Genomic DNA, 22,073 nt, shown 5'->3' with positions numbered 1-22,073 from the left:
GAAATCTGAGTCAACGATGGCGCATAACACATTGAAACATCATACTTAATTTTTGTTGGAGAGAATTTCTTCCAACACTAGACTTAAGAGCGAAGTACGCTCTACCATCAAATAACCCCGTCCTTCACAAACACATCATGTAGCTTAAATCTTCATGGAGGATCAATTACGCCCCCTCCCATCCGGTCTATTGTACGTTTTGTTTTTGCCCATTTGCATATAGATCTAGATTGCGTTCGCGAAAATAAAAATATTTTTACCAACTCAACAACGCCGAGATGTACTTTAGTCTAGGTTGGAACACGCCCTAACAGACCAACACAGTGGACCCCCTTATCAAAACAGACCCCCAATTAACGTTTTAAAAATAAACAGCCGGGAAACCCCGTTTGGTTTTTTATTTTCGTTTTAACTAGTCAGTGACCCGATAGCGCGGTAAAACAGTTTCCTTTCGCAGAGGTTGCTAGACATTTTCTGCTTGGTTGGGCACCCTAAAAAATAGCAGACGATTGAAGTGTAGGCTCTATTTACTTCCAGTGATTGAGGGCCACTTTCACTTTAGAAGATAAAATGTGTCCCCGCCCTCCCTCAATACTGGTTTTCAAATAAAGGGCCATATAATTATTCGTCTTTCAGGGCAAACAACCTATTCGTTTTGCTTTTTTAATCAGCATTAAAAAAATATTGTTAATAGAAATATTTGTAAAAGTAGTGTATTGTTTACGTTTTTTCTGCGAGTAATGTCGTTTTAATTTATTATTAGTTATGCTATTTTCCATTCATTTATAATAAATTCAGACCAATATTGTGAATACAAATTTTATTTTATGTTTTTAAAGTTGGTGGTTATTTAAATATTTTTTAAAGCGCCTTGGTTGAAAAAAAAACGTCGTCTTTTCCCCTGGTCGAAGGGGCAGTAAAATAGTTTTGATGCCCCGGTCGGTAAAGGGTTAAAATCGCAAAAAGTTCTATCCTTAGTATCGTTGGCTGAGCAAGGGTGAGTTTCAGCCAGATGTTTGAAGATATGTAGTCAATGCGCCTCACTTGAAAAACTCACAAAACTTGTCGCATTCCCAAAAATATTTGTTGCATTTTTTTAAAAAACAAATCTTGCAGCATCCCTAAAACACATCTTGTCGCCTACGCAATAAATAGGCTGTTGAAGTGGAGTCCAAATGGAGTCCTGCCGGTTGGCGTTTTTTTAAACCAAATCTGAATATTTTTATTAAATCTTTTTTTTTAAGTAAGGAAAGCTACTTTCGCTTTTGGCTTCAAAACAAACTCAAGAATTTAGAATCAGAATTCCGTGAATTTAGATCTAGAAATCGAGATAGAAAATTAAAATCTAATCTAGATCTAGATTCTAAATCTAGATCCAGATAAAGAATTGACTTTTCAGATTTTAATATAGTCTAGAATCTAGATTCTAGAATTATATTTAGAATATAACCGACTCGTTAGATTTAGTTTTAGAGTTTTAGTAACTTTTAGTAGATCTAGTTTTAGATTTTAGAGGTAGAATCTAGAAGATTCTACTAACTACAGATCTAGAAATCTAGATCTAGAATCTAGATCTTGATCTGATCTAGGGACCGTAGTCTAAACCGATTTTATTAGAAGAGTAAAGAAGAGGTTGTAAAGTCAAGTGACCAAGTCTAAAGAATTAATTAAAGAACTTTAGTAATTATATAGGCCTAATTAGTAACTAATTACTAATTACTATTACTAGGCCTATAGTCTATAGTAATTAGAATTAGATTCTACTTTAGTGTACTAACTTAGTACTAAGTACTAGGCCTAAAATTAATATTAATTATACGTCATACAATCATACTTTAAGTTTAATTAATTAAGTCTAAAGTTTAAGTTATAAACAGTAGATCTAGATCTAGATACAATAATAAAAATATACCCTATTATAACAAATCGTCAAATAGTATTATTTACTAGATCTAGGGCCTATGTATTTTATTTAGATCTAGATCTCAGCCTTATTTTAGTTAGACCTAGATCTATAATAAATTATTAATAATAATAATAGTATTAAGTATAGGCCTGTTACTGTATATTATATAGACTATAGCGTATTTTCTTTTATAGTGAACTAGGCCTATATGATTAAAATGAATACTTTTATTAATATAATAGTAATAGGTGTTAGTATTAGTTTAGTTAGCTAGCTAGTATTTAAGCTAGAGTTAGTAATAATAGAATAATTAGCTAGATTTATGTAAAACAGAAACCTTTAGACTTTAGACTTAACTTTTGAATGTAGGCCCATACATTTTTTTCTAGACTTTCTTTTGCTTAGAAAGTTAAGAACTGATTAAATTAGTTATTAGCCCCTATGTATTAATCATATTATAGTTAATTATAGGCCCCTAATTTAAATTAGGCCTATTTAGTTATAAAGACTTTGCCTTTATTCATTTTAATAAATAGGCCCCTATTTTAAATCAATGCCATATTTTAAAAAAAAAAATCCTTTTCCTATTACTTTTTCTTTTAGTACTAGATGTAGATAAACTAGATATTACACGGTGACAGTAGGCTAGACCTAATAACCGTAATTACTAATTAGTCGTCTGCTTAGTAGTTAGTCCTCGTAGAGATAGTTATCGTTATATATATATAGACAAGTTATAGTGTACCAGTATTACTAGATAAAATTCTATATCTAATATCTAGTAATAGCTCTAGAAATTCCAAATTTGATTTAAGCCCAAAGTGGGCCTAAAAATTGGATTAATCTAATAATTACTAGCATTAGGGCCTAATTAGTTTAATTGTAATAAGCTTTGTTTGACTTTGTGTTACTGTCATTGAGCTTTTAGTTTAACATTGAAAATTTAATTCAAAGATTTAAAAAAAAAATCAGCAACTTCAATTAATCTATATAGCTAGATTCTAGATATTCATACTGTTGTACAAGGCTTACTTAGTAGAAATTAAATATGCTATAATTACAGAATTCTGACTATATCACTCAGAATAAACAGATATGACTAAATAAGCCTAATGTATAATTACATTGTTTTAGAAGAATTACTTTTGCTTTACAGTAAGCATGTATTTTTAGTGTCTGTGTACACTAGTTAATATTTATTTTTACTGTTAATGAAAGTATTATTCCACAGATGAAGCATGTTCCACTTGTAATAATATTAATAATGTCTTGTTTTTTTTTACTTAGACCAATAAAACAGTTGTGTGGTTTACACTTAAAGTCAGTATCTCAAGCCAGTTACCCTTAATGATAATGTACTCAAGCCCTCAAACCACTTCTCTGGTTTATCAATTGTGTGCTCTACTGCTTGACCAATGAATCCCAATTTAGTATTTGTAGGTCATTGTAAAAATATATATTGATATATCCTAAATAAATCTTTTATCAAGTGTTAAGATTTATGTTATTTTTATTGAGTGTTGTTTTAATACGTTCTTTGTGTTTGTGTGTGTTAGTTCAGTGATTTTGGAAAGCTGTAGTGATTGAGGAAACTAAACAGTGTTTAACTTGCAAATTTTATATGAAGAAAAACACACTGGCGCTAGACTGCCATTACTACTAACCCAAAGTCTCAAGTTAAATTGAGGTTTAAGTCAGTAAAAAGTCCCTTTGTGCACCCAGCAATGAGGGGTACCTAAGTAAAGGCATTGTCATTGTGCTGACCCCATCATGGCTTCGAATGCCAAGTTCACAGAACAGTTGAACTCTTTGCAATCTGATCCATGGACAAACAGGCTAGAAACAGGAACTTTACAACTCTCACTGTTGTTTACAATATTTTCATACACTAACAATAACATTAACAATTACAATCAATAAACAAATTCAATGATTAAGACAAGTTCAATTTTTATTAAATAAATTAATAATTTATTAAGTATTTAAAGATAAAGGCACTTTATTTAATGTGATATATATTTGTCCCATAATTTCAGGGAATTTAATTTTTTCCTGCATCAAATATTGTTATTCATAAATTGCAGACTCAGATGAAATCTTCATTCTAAAACACATTTTGATTTCCTATGTTTTGTTGATAGTCTTAGTTAAGGTTGTCTGGAACATGTGTAGGGTACTTTCTTCTGTGTTTACTAGAGGTCTATATGCACTGATTTAATTCAGGTATTCTGAAAAATAGATTTACACACAATATTTATACTTAAAATTTTGTCTTATAATCATAGTTTACATTTTTATAATCATAGTTTACATTTTTATACATAATAAGCGTATCAAAAATATAAATAAAATTGCAATTAAAACTAGCCATTAAATCTATAACTTCAGGTCAATATTGACAAATCTATTACTAAATCTAAACTCTAGATCTAATAACCATAATTCAATGCCTACTACTAAATAACTGGGTCTTGCTAGATTTACACATAAACTTCCTACATCTAGATTTCTAAGTAAGCATATGCCTACTACTCTAGTTAGTAGCAGACTTTCTTAATCTTGAGCAGTCAACTAAACTTTAAATCTACTTCTTAAATCAAATCTAGATAGGTTCGCAGTAGCAACAGATGTCAACATTTTAATTTTATTAATATTATAATATTATTATTTATAATTATTGCCTACTAAATTACTAAATAATTCTAGATCTAGATTTCTCTAGACAAGTTACTAAATAGATTTAGCACTGTTGTTAACTACATCTAGAAAAAAAAATATATAGACTCAGAGACCTACTCACTGGATCTAGAATTATAGAAAAATCTTATTCCGGCTAGTCACTTTGTCATTAATTATTAATTATCATTAGGTCCTATTATTAACTTTTTAATTTATTACACTCACAATGTTGCATTCACTCTCTACTCTACTAAGTCTACTTCAGTAACTATGCTCAACTGAACTACACTAACATCCTCAGTAGTCTGCACTTAGTTAGACTAGTCGTAGTCACTACTTCTACTTGTACTTAGAAGTACTTACTAGATATTATTATTAGATAAGTACTTGCAATCAGATCTCTACAATCTACAAACATATACACTATACAGTGTATAGTATACACTAAATGACTAAATCTAATCACTGTCATTTTTTATTTAGAGGGATCAGTATAGATACTATAGATCTAGACTCTAGTTAAGGAAGTATAAAGAACAGATTTAGGATCAGGTAGATTGAGATCTATTACTAATAACTATTAGATATCTAGATCTAGTTGCAATATGCTGAAATAAAGTGTAAAGTCGAACTTGATAATCAATCATAATCGTTTGTTTACTGTTTACCAAATCGTCCAGTAGGAGTAATGTCCCCTGGGGCTAGGCTTGCTAGGTCTTAGATTTAACTTTTAAAAATAATTAATTTACTTACCGCCACAAAACTTTTCTGTCAGAATTGAATGCAAATACATTACTTCCCAACCGTACGTACACAATAGACTTGAAATTTTGTATATTTGTTGCATATTGGGAGTTCATGATGAGTTTAAAATCTTGAAGCGAAGTCAAGAAACAAGCAGCCGCCATGTTTTTTTATCAATGGGAAACATGATCACAAAAATTCATTTAGTTTGAAAAATTTTATCTCTCCCTGGCGGAAGTTTTTCCAAAACTTTGAATGGATTAATGAATTAATATTATTAATTATTTCAAAAATTATTTTCAATAGTTTATCTTGAATTAAAAAATTCAAAACACGTAAAAATCAATACTTAATATTTTGTTTTAATTTTTGACAGCTAAAACATAATTTTAGAGCTTGCCAATTAATTTATATAATTTTTTGAAAATTAGCATGTTATATAGCAAAGTATTACTGCAACACCCAATAGTGTTGTCTCTCTAAACCTTATGAAGTAATATTTTCAAATATTTCTACCCAGTGTTTCTTCTAGACTTTTTTTTCTCAGGGGGGGGGGGGGGGGGCGCACTTGATATTTTAGAGGGGGGGCGGAAAATTTTCCGGGGGGGGGGGGGTGGACACTAGTTAAAGTACGTTTTCTATATACATTCCATTTCGTTCGTGGGGGGGGGGGGGGGGGCGGCGGTAGACTTTATTCAGGGGGGTTCTGCCCCCCTGTCCCCCCCCCCCCCCCCCAAAAAAAAAAAGAAGATGCCTGGAAGAAACTCTGTTTTTACCCCAAAGTTTATACTTATTAAACAATTAATATATTCACATCAGCCGTACTGATAAATAATACCAAATATCCGTGTTGAGACCATAATAAAAAACAACAAAGAAATGTGAACGTGGGATGGATAATGGATACCATGGAAACGTAGTTGTGACAAGCCGGCGACTACACTTTTTGATGTTACATTAATCAACTCAAACATATACGTATATTTTAAATTCTAAACATTATAGAATTCTGTTGAGTTTTTTTTCCCCACCTTCCCTGATAATAATTCTCACGTTTGTACTTCGCTTATATAATATTGTATATCGAGCGTATAGAGAACAAATGCAGAATGTCCACACAAAAAAAACCCATAATCTCGAGAAAAATGAGTTTATAAAACATAGGCCTACTAAAATAGTGCAAAATATGTTTAAACATTCATGCTATATTTGCATTCTACTTTTCTAACATTGTACCAGAGGCGTAGCGACCCTTCCCGGCGCCCGGGGGCAAATTTTCAATTTGGCGCCCCCCTCGGAAGAAAATTTTCACCCCCCCCCCCTCAAACTATCTATAATGCAAAAATGCAGCTAAAATAGCATTTTAATTTGTTTTTACAACCCATTTTGGCGCCCCCTAAGGTCGGCGCCCGGGGACATATGTACCCCCCCTGCCCCCCATCGCTACGCCTCTGCATTGTACATGAGTATTCTTGTAGCTTGTATTATTGACAATATAAGTAGAAATGTACACTCGATATGCGTAACCTATGTGTATTTAATAGTATTTATATATGCATGTGTATATATATAATTCAGACTAATGCAGTTCTGTATGGCTACGTCTTTGATTCAGTAAAATGTGTAACTACGGCAGTTGTATTAGGTTTCTTCAAGGTTGTGATCTAGGTCAAACGAAGACCGCACACTGCAACTGCAAACGAAAGTCGCTTTTCCGAGAACAGGACAGCGTCGGTTTAAATAAATACTGCAACTGGGTTTCCCGATTTTTTCTTGAACTAATCACGCTTTTCACACATTTTAAAAAAAGGTTGTTTAAATTATCCCAATCAAGGGTAAAATCCTTAGATTGACATTATTATTTTGTATTAAAGGACATAAACATTTTTTAAAAGATATGTTATTTAAAATCAAAATAGAAATATTTCTTAGAAAAAGTCTTCGAATTTGCAATTAGCGGAATTCATTTCTTATCTCAAATTTGCTGTTCCGTGTGTTAAGGATTCGGTTTAGCACTGTTATAAGCTTGGTATGTGTCAGTATGTGTCCACCTCACTATTCGTCGTGGCAATAACGTCGAGTAGAAAAGATTTTAAAGTGTTGTTTTAGTTTGTTTTCTAATTCTCGTGGACCTCAACTTGGTAAGTTTTGCTTGATCAAATAGGGCGAACCAACTGCATGTTTTCAAAGTCTGAGTTTGATTGTTAACTCTTTAACATTAGAGGGGTAAGTAAAAGTAGTTTAGAGAGGGTGAGGACATAAGATCTATTGAGCAGATGAAGTAGAGTTTATCTGTTTCCCCCAGTTTGATTTGAGAGAGTGAAGTAAACGTAGTTTAGTGAGAGTGTGGACATGACGGTCTATAGAGCAGATGAAGTAGAGTTTATCTGTTTCTTAAACCTGTGTATATGAATAGATGATGTGGGTTCTACGCATATACGTCTTACCTTTCCCCTAGAGTGAGTCACTGACTCTAACCCGTGGTCAGACCTATTTTAGACGTTTTTACTTTCCCCATCACGAGTTGGTAGAAAGTTGTTTAACAACAGACAGGTATGAATTTAACTCTCACACAAGGTCACTGTACACACGTCCCTGTACACACGTCATTGTACATACGTCACTGTACACATGTCAATGTACACACGTCAATGTCCAGACGTCACTGTACACACGTCGTTGTACACACGTCAATGTACACATCGCACTATACATACGTAACTGTACACATCTCACTGTACATACGTCAATGTACACATCTCACTATACATACGCCACTGTACACATCTCACTGTACATACGTCACTGTACACATCTCACTATACATACGTCACTGTACACATCTCACTATACATACGTCACTGTACACATCTCACTAGACATACGTTAATGTAATGAGACACCCTGCCAGTGAAGCGTCCTATTACTTTTTCTCTCGGTCTAAATGTAAAACTACCACAAGATTATCACAGCATGTAGAATAGATCTACCCTCTCTCCCCACGCGTACTGAAGTGCGACTACAATACCGTATCAAAATTTCATCTAACAATAAACTGTCTTATTTTTAAAACAATCAAAATGCATTATCTCCCATATACAATACACAATAGGCTCCAATCCTAAGTAATGAATAATGACCCTCTAATTATACGAGACATAGAAAGATATAGTGTAATCTTGAGCACATTGTTGTATGCTGAGAGTTGTGTAACTAAATTCTCATTACAACATGATTAAAACTGTAATTGCAACATATTTTGCTGGCAACCTATGGTCAAGTAGAGTGACTGATTAACCTAATCAACTTAGCCTAGTCACTAGAAGGGCACACAAATAATACCAATAATGTGTGGTGATTACGTGTTCTCTGTCACTAAATTAAGGTAGGGAGAATGATTTAGCTACCAACACCACTACTTAATCGACTATTTTTAAATTTGTTACGCCCAAAACTGAATTTACCACTGTTAATTAAAGTACATCCGCCGATTAAATAAGTTACTTGAAACTTTTAACGCCCTCAAGAAAGTGATTACTTGTAACCTTCTATAAAAATCATGAAACTCAACCTCGAAATTCCCACAGCGTAACCTCTAGTCTCCTATTATTCTGAATCAGTGTTTCTTTCAGACTTTTTTCTCCGGGGGGGGGGGGGGGGGAGGGGGGGGGGGGCACTTGAAATTTTCGAGGGCGGACGGGGAACGGATTCTATTAAAAGTACACATTTTCTATATAAAATCCATTTCGTTCTGGGGGGGGGGGGGGAGGAGAGGTTAATCTCCATAATCTCTAGGGGTTACTGTAAACATTTGTAGATCAACCTTCTAGGTCCTTCCCCCCCCCCCCCCCCCCTCTGTGTGTTCTGTGTTATTATTATTGACAAATTAATTCACGACACTACTCAACTATGCAAAGACTTTCCAATTTCCATACAGTGTATACTGGAAACATCAATATTCCCATCGCGAGCGCTCTTGACGAAGTTGCTATTTTTAGCCTTTCAGAAGAAAATTTTCCAATACAGTTTTTCTTCCCGAGTGAGCTGTGGGCTGACAAGATAGTAGCTTTGATGACCTAGGGATTGATTAAATTTTGTATCTGTTAATTGGTCGTCCATAAATAATAAGCTAATGACCTAGGGATTGATACAATATTTTATCTGTTAATTGAACGTCCATAAATAATAAGCTAATGACCTAGGGATTGATTACATTTTTAATCTGTTAATTGGTCGTCCATAAATAATGAGTTGTTATGAAATAGGGATTGATCAAATTTTCAGCCTGTATATAAAATATATAAATAATGCCTATGCTTTTTTTTTTGGCCAACTTTCATCCTACCCCACACGCTTTTCGTCATATAACCCCCCCCCCCCCCAAAAAAAAAAACAAAAAAAAACCAACACCCTATAATTAAGCGACGTCGAAGGCCTATACCAAAAATTGATCTCAATTTTTTAAAAACATCAGGATTTTTAATACAAATTAACATTGTTTTCATCATTTCCACACTAAATCAAAACATATTAAACTACGTCACATTTTGTCCAACCCACCCCTTGTCTTCGTGGAATTTCGTCATGAAATTCTGATTCCCACCCCCCCCCCCCCACCCCCAGTCCCTAGTAAATGTGTTATTTCTATAAAAAGACTAAATCTTTTACGTTAAAACATTCCCATTAGTCACATACTTTATTTCAGTCCAATTACTTTGCTTTTATTTGACAATAATTTAAAATGTCCTGTTTTTGTTTTTAAATGTGCGGGGGGGGGGGGGGGGTAATGAGTGCACAGACCACGAATGATTTGCTTATGGATATAAATTGTAAACCTAATATTAATATCACCAAATATAGAAGTTAATCATCATTAGTGGGTTTCTGTTTTTAAAATAATTAATGTAACGTAATTGATTTCGACCCAGGGTTTTTTTCGGCCTACATGTTGGGTAAGGGGGGGGGGGAGAGGTGTATATAAAGAGCATAATAGATTGTTACACAAAGACTCCCGAAAAATATTTTTAGACCTCCCCCCTTACCAAGAAAAGAATACAATAAGGCCCCTGTAGACATTTTTACGACCGTATAGAAATATAATATATATAATATTTCAGTAGATACACAGGCTACTGACCTGTGAAGTGTTCATTGGGATCAATAGAATCTATTAACCTAAAATAAATGGGTCGCTTCAGGAGATATTATCGATCTTTAAAATAGGATATGGATCAAATGTATAATCCCTGAAAGTTCAACTATGTGTTAATTAAGAGGAAATATACTAACCAATTTAACCGACTTGAGTGTTAATTAGACGCTAAATTATATACTAACCCATTTCTGGTATTCTGCGGCCATCTTGGGTCACGTCTGGTATTTTACGGCCATCTTGGGTCACTTCTGGTACTCTGCGACCATCTTGGGTCACTTCCGACACGTCAGAACTAGCAGTGCGCAGTCATGTCTCCAAATACTATGATACCCGTAACTATCAATACAAAGATTACTTTTAATTATTTCTTCCATACTTCTGACTGAAAAAAAATCACGTTGTCAATTTTTATTAAAACCCGAACAAACAGGGGGGGGGGGGGGGGGTAGTGGCATAAAAATCGAGTTCCTTTATGTATAAAATCTCTGGCAGTGCCTAGTGTAATGTTGCTTACATTCGATTCCTTGCACACGCTCTTTCCCTTGGACCGGGGGGGGGGGTCCATAAATGACGTCACACTCGTAAGGAGGAGGGGGGGTCGCAATTTTGTGACGATGTGTGATATGGGAAAGGGGATGGTCAGATAATAGGACGTCACACTTGTGCATTTTTTTTTTAAAAGTAATGTTAGAAACTGAATTTAGCCGTTATTTCACTAAAACAGTTAAATGTTTATGAATGAATGTTGGGAGTGTGTGTGTTAAAATAAAGGAAAATTGGATTCAGGGAGACCAGTGGGGGGTGGTGCGCAGGCGCGGAAGAAGATGGCGAGGTCTGAGTGAACACGATGCCTGTATGAAACAAAATAAAATATGAAAAACTGCAAGAAGAAGTGCTTGACTTTTGTTCTTTCGTATGTGTATTATAAAGGGTAAGGAAAAGGCCTGTGGCATTCACGTTTTAGAAAAATAGTTTTATTAAAACTGTAATAGAGATTGATTAAAATACTCCTATGCTGACCGAGCTCACTCAATAAGTAATTAAGTTAAAAAAAATCGATTAAAAAACCATTCAACTGTATTTTTGAGGTGGGGGGGGGATGTGGAGACTGAGGTGTGACGTCATTTTAGGGTGGGGGGGCTTGGCTTTTTAAGACGATGTGTGATGGAGGAGAGAGGGGGGGGGGGAGGTAAAAAAATCATTTTTTCAAAAGCGTGACGTTATTTGTGGATGATCTCTAGGTGAGAAGTAAATGTAGCACACATGCTTACTGCAACAGAAAGTGATGCCTCGCATGAAGCTAACTATTTGTATATGGACCTTGAAGATTTGCTTTTATGCCAACAACAGCAATCGGTACTTCTTCTTCTTCTTCGTTCTAATTTTTAGTGTATGAAGGGATCGAGCTTTTGCCGACTCGACCACGCCTCCATCACATTTAAGGATTACTGTCAACTGGTTATGCGCCATTCATTGACTCCGATTTCAGCCTGCTTTTCTTTTTGGATTTGCTTCCATAGCCTTTGTTCAACCAAGAACAACTACAACTACAAGGCAGCAGGTTGTTTGATTTTGGAGTTTTCTCTCCTAGAAGAGTGGCTGTCCCCAGCTAACGAGCCTCATCTGCCCGGGGGTTCGAACTCGAGACTTTTCAGTTCAGCAACCATGAGCTTTACCTCACAGTACTAAATACCCTGGTTCTACAACAATACACTTTGTCGAATGGTGTCACTATACGATGTACCTCTTTGTTCGAATTGTGTCACTATACGATGTAGCTCTTTGGTCAAATGGTGTCACTATACGATGTACCCTCTTAGATCGAATGGTGTCAGTATACGATGTGCCTCTTTGGTGAATGGTGTCACTATACGATGTACCTCTTTGGTTGAATGGTGTCAGTATACGGTGTACCTCATTGACGGAATGGTGTTCCCATTTTACGATGTGCCTCTTCGGTCGAGTGGTGTCAGTACACTCTTCGGTCGAGTGCCTCTAACAAATATTCCTTGAGCCATATAAGTATTATAAGACTCTGATCAGCTGAAGTTTTAATAGTTAAAAGTCTCACCAAGTGTGCGTTTAACCCTGTACCACATCGCGATATCGCTAAAATTTGAGTCATTAGACTTCCCACCCATACATATAGATAGAGGAAGTTAATCCTCAAGTACTATATATATATATATATATATATATATAGTATATATATATATATATATGTATATATATATAGTGGCGTAGCGAGGGGGGGCGTGGGGAGCGGACCGCACCGGGTGACACCATTTAGTGGGTGACACCAAGGCAAAAATAAGCAAAATATATACAGAAAAATGATAATTTCGCTTAGTTAAATGATTAATTAGAGTGAATTAAATAGTCTTCTAAGAGCAAACTGGACATATCCCGACGCGGGGGGGGGGGGGGGGGGGGGGGGGGGGGTGGACACCATGACGTAAATCTGATATATATATATATATATATATATATATATATATATATATATATATATATATATATATATATATATATATATATATATATATATTATATATATATATATATATATATATATATATATAGTATATATATATATAAAGAACCTGTTGAATTTTTTTTTGGCTTGAAGATGATAACATGATGCTATTAAAAAAAAAAAAAGCGTCACGCCTAGATTCTAATTATATTTCCCAAGGCGATCATATTGTGATGTATTTGAATCAGGAAGGAAGGAAGGAGTAATGGTAAAAAACAGACTGCTTATAGAGTTCGATTATGGTGGGTAAGGAGGGGGTGGGGGTGAGTGGTATTGATTCGTCACATGGTGTTAAAAATATTTGCGCGTTACATTTTTTTAATTACTTTACCGTTAGGGGGCCATGCGGCTATTGTTCGGGTGACAAAAATACCTACATGACTAAGATCTATTTTGTATTTACATTATATAAAAATAAGTTATATTTAGCCCACGTGACAAAATTGTTTTAGCAATACCGGGATTTTTGTTCATTCACTGATGCATGATCATATGTTCGAATCTTGACCTACTTTTTCCCCCCATTCATGTCATGCCAACACTTTAAAATGAGGTGACATCAATCGGACAGGATTTGATATATTTAAATGCCACAAACTATCCCGTATTGCGCAGTAACCGACTAACTATAACAGCGCGTCGCCATTGAGCAGATTTGAAAAGTACTTTAATAGTTTAAGTAGGGCGGTGACGATAACACAGGCTGATAACACTTGATAACACGCGGTAACGCGAGGTTCTCGTGGATGGGGCGATGGGAAGTCAACAACGTCATATTTTGCGAGGCATTTACAAACTGGCGTCAGAGGGTATGAGCAAAGTTTGGCTACTTTTAGTCTTGTTAATTTTTTTTTACTGAAAATCAGTGTTCTTTTATGTTTAGGCACTGGCCCCCTCCCATAATGTCTACCGACCTTCCCCCCCCCCTCCCAGGATGAAATAGAAAACAAATATAGACTATCAGTTGTATAGAAAATATATACTTTCACCAGTCCCCCCCCTGACCCAAAGTCTAGACTGCATTCCCCCCCCCCCCCCCCCCACCCTCACCCAGAGAAAAATGAAAGAAATCTTGATGAAGGTGTATACAAAACCAGTTTGGTTACTTTAATTTTTATGAAGTTAACGTTTGCTGAAAGCATTTTTTCACGGTGACTTTTCATTTTAACACCAGTAGTAGTTTTAAATGACTTATTTATATACCTCTGTAAACATTGTACTTTGGTCTCGTTTGCTCATCAAAGGACGTGTCTAAACCTAAGGTATGCACGGCATGTAACACATAAAAAAACAACAACTGCGAAGTAAATAAAGTTAAAATAGCTCAACCACTGTGGTCATACTCTATAATTACCTCCGTTTTTTTCACACGCTAATCACGTTTAAAGTTGTCCACGGTCCATTCTGTGTTTATATTTTAGCCCCTTTCATTGGACGTACATGGCCATACCCCCAGCATCCTTTTAAAAGAAACTAATTCAGTATCCATCGGCCTACCTAGAATATAACATGGCAGGCAGGTGACAGAACCGCTGAGAAAAAACAGACATTGGCATGATAAAATGGTGTGATAAAATATCATATTATTCAGTAGCAAAGATACACACATAACATGTATAATTAATTAACTATTTAAAACAGCATTAATGAGGATTCTTTATCAATAAATATAACATACTCCATTAAATAAACGTATCAATTATAAAATAATGAAATTGTTAAAAATAAAATTGCCAAAAGTAATAGATCTATCTACTATCTAGATATGTGCCATTACGAATCGGTGAGCTCTTTTTAAAACTTATTTTAATTAACAACCATTCAATACTGTTTTTAATAGTGTTGCTCATACCACTCCTAGCCTAAGTACTAAGTATTATATAATAAGAAAAAATGTTCTGAGATTAACCAAAAATATAGAAATTTAAATATCATCTTACTCTTTGTCTGAAATATAAATTAGAACTCGTAAATCCTTACTTTTGCATAATTAGGTTAATGCTCAGTCAGATAGGCGTCTTATTAAACAAAACAGTATCGACAAGCACATCACAAAGCTAATGTGTGTAGACGCCTGTAAAGGGAAATCCCCTATGCAACACGGCGAAAGGCTTAAAATAGTAGCTTGGTATTTCTGTTTCTAAATTTAGAATTCGATAAAGCAGAAACATTTTACAAATTTTCTCTGTGGAGTGTTACTAGAGCATAAGCAAGGTAGGAATTTAATAAATCGTTTGTCTTTTAAATCAACTTACATTTTTGGTTGCTAAGAAGTCTTAAAATTTTACAGAAAGTGTTGTTTTGTGGAGAAATTTAACAAGCAACAGAAATAGGTCACACCCTTGTAGACGCCATTTTGGCGGATGGAAAAGCTGTGAACACGGCACAAGGCATTACCCCAGAACGACACTCGTAGCTAGATCTAGATCTTGATGAAAATCTCAATAAAATTAGAAGATCTAGGCTAGATCTAATATGTTTCACAAAATCCCCTCCATTTTATCTTAACTACTGTGAAGTTTTATAGAAGTATACTGTTTTAGAATGCATTTGTTTACAATATAGATCTAGAATATAGATCTAGAATTGGGCCTGCATGATTCGTTCTGTAGCCCGTAGCCTACCGTAGGCCCCAACTTAAATTTGAAGGCTTGGTTACGTATTAGATTACGTATGTTTTCCACGTCGTAGTATATTAGTATAGGCATATTTCAATAGATTCTAGCCTAGGCCTTTATAAAGAAGTGCAATATAACTTACTAGATATATCTAGTAATTACAGTTATTCTGTAACTGAACTAATGTAGCCAAACCTAGACATTTTTATCCCGCCAAAATTTTGGATGTAGCCTAAAACTTTAAACTATAATAAAGGAAATGTCAATAATATTCAATAATTAATGTGAATGTTTTTCACATTAAATTAAAGCAGTTGAATTTGGAAGGCCTAATGTTCAAGTTGCGACTAGCTAAAAAGCTGTAATCTATCTACTAAATATTACAAAATAAAGCATGTAGTATGATATAAAAATCAGAGTTTCTTCCAGGTATCTCTTGGGGGGGGGGGGGGGGGGGGGGGCGGCGAAGAAAGTCTACCGCCCCCCCCCCCCCCCCCCGAACGAAAAGGAATTTATATAGAAAATATATACATTTAACAGTGTCCGCCGTCCGCCCCCCGAAAAAAGTCTACCCCCCCCCCCCCCGAAAATTTCAAGTGCCTCCCCCCCCTCCCCCCTGGAGAAAAAGTATAAAATTGCGTGGAATATAGATCTAGTAGCAGTAGTATATATTTATACATGGAAATATGTTTTCAGCTTTAATTCACAGTATGGCTATTCCTTATAATCAGGCTAAAAATAACAAAATTAGATTTTACATGTTTTCCCCTACCGTGTTCGACGTGCTACTAATATTTCAAATTAAAATGCCTAGAGCCTCTAATCTAAAATGTAGGCTAGTTACGATAGTGATGCGCTATTTGTAGAAAACGAAAATGCACTGTATTACGAATATCTTCGCAATGTCTTTATCGAAAGTTAGGTAACACCACATGGCCTGCATACATGCTAATTAACCAAATGTTGGAAATACAATCAAATATTGAATTATAAACTCAATGTTTGAGTCAGTAATTTATTTTACGGAACATATATTTAATTTACTTTTTAGGACGAAATTATTAAGGATAGTATTATTTTATAGGCTTTTTAATACGAATGAGCAAAGGTCGTTTATAATTTTGACGTATTGTTATCTGCTCACATGGTTTTTATTGGTTTAGTTAGCGTATATTAGTGGTTCTTCACTTGGGTTCAATGGAGTCAGCCTCACGTCCGGCGGAGGTCAAGACACACCCGACTCATCGGATTTTGTCTAGCGGCCGATGACATTTCAAATACGACAGCGCGACGACACGACATAGTAATAAAGTGCGCAATAGTAAGATAACACGTACCGGAATCGTGATATTTCTAGATCTATATCCAGTGGCGGAACTAGAAAAAAAGGGCTTTATTCTTTGAACACCGTGATGTTGATGCGCGCTTCATTTTGTGCACCAGTAAAATATATACCTATGTTTTGAATTTGAAAAAAAACCAAATCATATTTTATTATTATTTTATTCAGTGCCTTAAAAAAAACAAAAAAAAAACCAAGATCACTGTCTCATATAGTGCGATGATATTATATAACACTACCTTTCATTATCTTTATTGTTGATTCTGCTGATTTTTTATTATTTATAATTGGATGAATAAACCATCACAACTTACTTAGCTACATATTCGTACTTTTAAACAAAATAAAACATTTTATAAGTATTTCTAACGAAGATGTAACGCGAGAAGTTCCATAAACAGACACAACTCCCATTATTATGTCTTCCATAATTAAAAAAATAAACCAGGAGTGATCTCCCCTAAACTTTCTCGAATATTCTTATATAAAACAACAGGGGATGGTAACTGGGGATATAGTTATGATTTTTAATCCATTTTAAATACTTAAACTTTTAAAAATAGAATAGAATCTCATAAAAAAAACATTGCGCACCAAGCAAACGCCGAATAAAAACGCGTATAATAGTGCGCAATATTATTAGTACTTTAAAAATTTACATTAGTTTTTTGAGAAATCGGAAGTAGCGTAAATTACTACTTCCAGTCAACGGAAATTACTCAAAATTTAACAGAAGGTAGAGAATTAGATCTTTTACTTACATGTGAAATTTCATTTATCTATCTGAAATAGTACTCAAGTTATAGGCTTTTGAAAAATTCAAAGTAGGAAAAGTACCACTTCCGGTTATCGGAAATCGCTCAAAAGTTGATACGGATCTACGATTTTGATAAAATACTTATATATGAAATTTCATCAACCTAGCTGTAACGGTACTCAAGTTATCGTGTTTACACACGGACAGACAGACAGACAGACAGACACACACACACACAGACATACGGACAAGATTGCAAAATTATGTTTTTCCGTATCAGTGAGGTGTAAAACGTCGAGATTTGTAAAAATCTCGATTTTTTTTTTTTGCACGATTACAATACTTTCTCTATACTACGTATATACGAGAAAGTAAAAAATTAACTTTCAAGGCGCCGTAAAAAAATGAATAAAAAACTTTTATTGCCTGAAAAAATTTCAGAGATTTAATATTTCGAGAATCTATTTTATAAAAGCTGTCAATACAGAGAAACTCCATGAACTATTTTCTGGAAACCCCACTTTGTAGTAATTTGTAAATTGTACTGACAACCTTGCCGATAATTTTTTTTTTTTATAAAATTATACTTTAAAAAAAAATCCACATGACCTAGTTATGACATTTTTATTTACAATCTCTGTAAGACAATTAAAGGAACTTTTTTTGGCTTGTTAAGAATTTTGTTTAATCACCGAAAATCCTAAAACCATCAAATGCATTCAATCTTTTATAAAGTCCGACAAAAAACCCCACGCAATAAAAATGTTATAGCCACATTTATTTTAAAAATACCGCACACGATGTTTTAAATATTTAAATGGAACATTCGAGACTATTCTGGTGTCCATTTTTAGATAAATCACAGTTTCTATTGCACAACATGGTGTTGTGGTTTGTGAAAGGGGTGTTGGTGCTACTGACTTCCTAGAAAGGTTATGTTAATGTGGGTGGTGGCCTATGCAAACGAGGCAGATGGTCGGTAAAATGTTCCATTTTTTTGGCGTTAATTATGCTATGGAATATGTTCACGATAAACATGAAATACTGCACATATCATCCACATCTATTTCTTTGTTTCAGAGTACAAAGTTATATACGCTCTCTTCCCATTTGCGCGAACTTACGATAGACAATATTATATTTGAACCTATACTTATGTTTTAGGGTTTAAAATGTCATGGTTCGGCCCAAAGTCGAGATTACGCCGATGCCCCAAGCAGTCTTTTTTATGTTAAGTTTCACACATTTTAAGGCGACACCATTCAAATTTTTTTTTATTTGTCATCGTTGTCAAAATTCATAAAAAAAACCAAACACCTTTTAAATGTTTTATTCCTATCACTAAAACCCCGTGTTATGTGAGCTAATATTAATTGGGAACATTATAGTCTCTGGTCAAGGTGCTCCCCCCGCTCCCCTCCCCCGCAACACTATCAAAATAAACTTCTGAATTTAAGTCGCTGGTTTACCCACGTAAAATTTGTGAAATCTAGGTTGAAGATTTACCAGTCAGTTTAAGTCGCAGTTTTATCCACGTAAGCTTAAGACGTAGATTAATCCACGTAAAATTGGTGAAATCTAGGATGTAGATTTACCAAAGTCAGCGTAAGTCGCAGTTTATCCACGTAAGCTTAAGTCGCAGATTAATCGATATAAGCTTAAGACGTAGATTAATCCACGTAACCATAAGTCGTAGATTTACCCACATAAGTCGCAGATTTAACCACGTAAGCTGAAGTCGTAGATTAATCCACGTAAGCTTAAGTCGTAGATTAATCCACGTAAGCTTAAGTCGTAGATTTACCCACATAAGTCGCAGATTTAACCACGTAATCTTACGTCGTAGATTATTCCACGTAAATCTAGGACACAGATTTACCCACGTTTTACTTCAGGTTAGAAGTGTGGTTATTTAACTATTTTTGTGGACAGGGGGTGGAGGGTGGGGCTTTGAGGGGGTTCATCCGACCTTGTGTAGCGAGGTTGTGTTTGAAGACGAAAAAGGGGGGGGGGGGTAATACCATTAGTTGCAATTTGCGTGGCCCTATTTATGGTTACCCATTATGCTGCTAATATTGGATTAGGAGTTGAATGATCGTTAATGGCGTAAAACCAAGCAGATGTACAACTATAAACCTACTAGGCATACTGCCTAGCTTCGCTTAGGTTTTTAAAAGGCATTTGAGAATTTGAACTCTTAATTATTTAGCGATGGATTGGGTGTGGAGTGCTTTAATAAGTTTAATAAGTTTAATTTAAACAGTAATGCTAACTTTAGAAAAAATGTTTTTGTTAGTCATTTACATGCAGATTCGTAGCGAATTTTTGGAAAGTACGCAATGTATAACTAAAATGGAATTAGAACTACACAGGTTTCATGAACAGTATATCTCATAGTTTATATTACATTGCCTTTTGAAATTAATTAATTAATTTAATTAACATACTTAACTAAATTAACAACTTAATTTTGTACTAAAACAAATGCTATACTTCGTCATTTTCTGTTTCTGTTTAAAATAGTATACAATTATTTGAAAAATAATAATTTTAAAAACGTTACCTCCCTTGAAAACTGAACGTATGACGTATGTCATTGTTTACTTATATTGTTTGCTTATATAAGAAATTACGTTATATGAACTTATTTAACGACTATAATGGCTGTTTCCGACGGGAATAAAGTTTTTTTGTTACCCTCCATGGTCGGTCTACGACGTCACATAATATTAAGGGGATCGTTCGTCAATTTATTTATATATATATATATATATATATATATATATATATATATATATATATATATATATATATATATCATATAAGGAGAATTTCACTCAAGATCATCTTTTAGCCCTCGTCGAGGGCTTTGAGTCTGACCAACAGTTTTTCCATACGGCCTAGTCATCTATAGTAGTGTATGCAAAAACTTAGCATGATGTACAGACATTAAGTAACCTAAAAATTGTGTTAAAATTTCCCTGTTTTTCCCATAAAATACAAAGATTATATAGGGAAATACAACTGGTCAGTTTTGACCGCTTTCCGAAGTTTTCCCAGAATTGCCGAGTTTTTTATGAAACCCCTAGGTGTTCTTCTACCACCTCACAAAATATCAAGGGGGGTCGTCGGAGGAAATTTTTTTTCGTAATAGAGCTCATATAAAGAGAATTTCACTCGCGGTCACTTTTTAGCCCTCGTCGAGGGCTTTGAGTGTAACCGACAGTTTTCCCTAAAGGTCAAGCCATTGACCAAGGAGCATGCAAAAAATTAGCCAGATATACTGAGCTTAAGTACCCCAAAGTCTGCGTTGAAATGACCCTCTGTTTTTCCCATAAAATACAAAGATTATATAGGGAAATACAACTGGTCAGTTTTGACCGCTTTCCGAAGTTTTCCCAGATATGCCGAGTTTTTTGTGACACTCCTAGGTGTTCTTCTACCACCTCACAAAATATCAAGGGGGGTCGTCGGAGGAAAATTTTTTTCGTAATAGAGCTCATATAAAGAGAATTTCACTCGCGGTCACTTTTTAGCCCTCTTCGAGGGCTTTGAGTGTAACCGACAGTTTTCCCTAAAGGTCAAGCCATTGACCTAGGAGCATGCAAAAAATTAGCCAGATATACTGAGCTTAAGTACCCTAAAGTCTGCGTTGAAATGACCCTCTGTTTTTCCCATAAAATACAAAGATTATATAGGGAAATACAACTGGTCAGTTTTGACCGCTTTCCGAAGTTTTCCCAGATATGCCGAGTTTTTTGTGACACTCCTAGGTGTTCTTCTACCACCTCACAAAATATCAAGGGGGGTCGTCGGAGGAAAATTTTTTTCGTAATAGAGCTCATATAAAGAGAATTTCACTCGCGGTCACTTTTTAGCCCTCTTCGAGGGCTTTGAGTGTAACCGACAGTTTTCCCTAAAGGTCAAGCCATTGACCTAGGAGCATGCAAAAAATTAGCCAGATATACTGAGCTTAAGTACCCTAAAGTCTGCGTTGAAATGACCCTCTGTTTTTCCCATAAAATACAAAGATTATATAGGGAAATACAACTGGTCAGTTTTGACCGCTTTCCGAAGTTTTCCCAGATATGCCGAGTTTTTTCTGACACTCCTAGGTGTTCTTCTACCACCTCACAAAATATCAAGGGGGGTCGTCGGAGGAAAATTTTTTTCGTAATAGAGCTCATATAAAGAGAATTTCACTCGCGGTCACTTTTTAGCCCTCTTCGAGGGCTTTGAGTGTAACCGACAGTTTTCCCTAAAGGTCAAGCCATTGACCTAGGAGCATGCAAAAAATTAGCCAGATATACTGAGATTAAGTACCCTAAAGTCTGCG

At 34.9% G+C, this 22,073-nt stretch overlaps 1 protein-coding gene across 4 annotated transcripts in view; it reads left to right on the top strand.

Moving 5' to 3' along the window:
• The window catches only part of LOC131930790 (serine/threonine-protein kinase TBK1), a 79,287-nt gene that overhangs the window by 14,567 nt on the left and 42,647 nt on the right, over nt 1–22,073 (top strand). Inside the window, exon 1 of one of the 4 annotated variants that reach the window (XM_059287411.1) lies at nt 13,697–13,829. The exons of 2 other annotated variants lie outside the window; for them this stretch is intronic. The gene's annotated coding sequence lies outside the window, so the exon portion shown is untranslated. Of the gene's footprint in view, nt 1–13,696; nt 13,830–15,119; nt 15,235–22,073 lie in introns of those variants that run through there. One more of the 4 variants, XM_059287409.1, reaches the window with a different exon arrangement.

Source organism: Physella acuta, unplaced genomic scaffold (genome assembly GCF_028476545.2).
Source record: "Physella acuta isolate Inbredline_101_S28 unplaced genomic scaffold, ASM2847654v3 ptg001848l, whole genome shotgun sequence".
NCBI classification, from domain to species: domain Eukaryota; kingdom Metazoa; phylum Mollusca; class Gastropoda; family Physidae; genus Physella; species Physella acuta.
The sequence above is the reverse complement of the archived record's forward strand: the minus strand, read 5'-3'. Positions and strand labels throughout refer to the sequence as shown.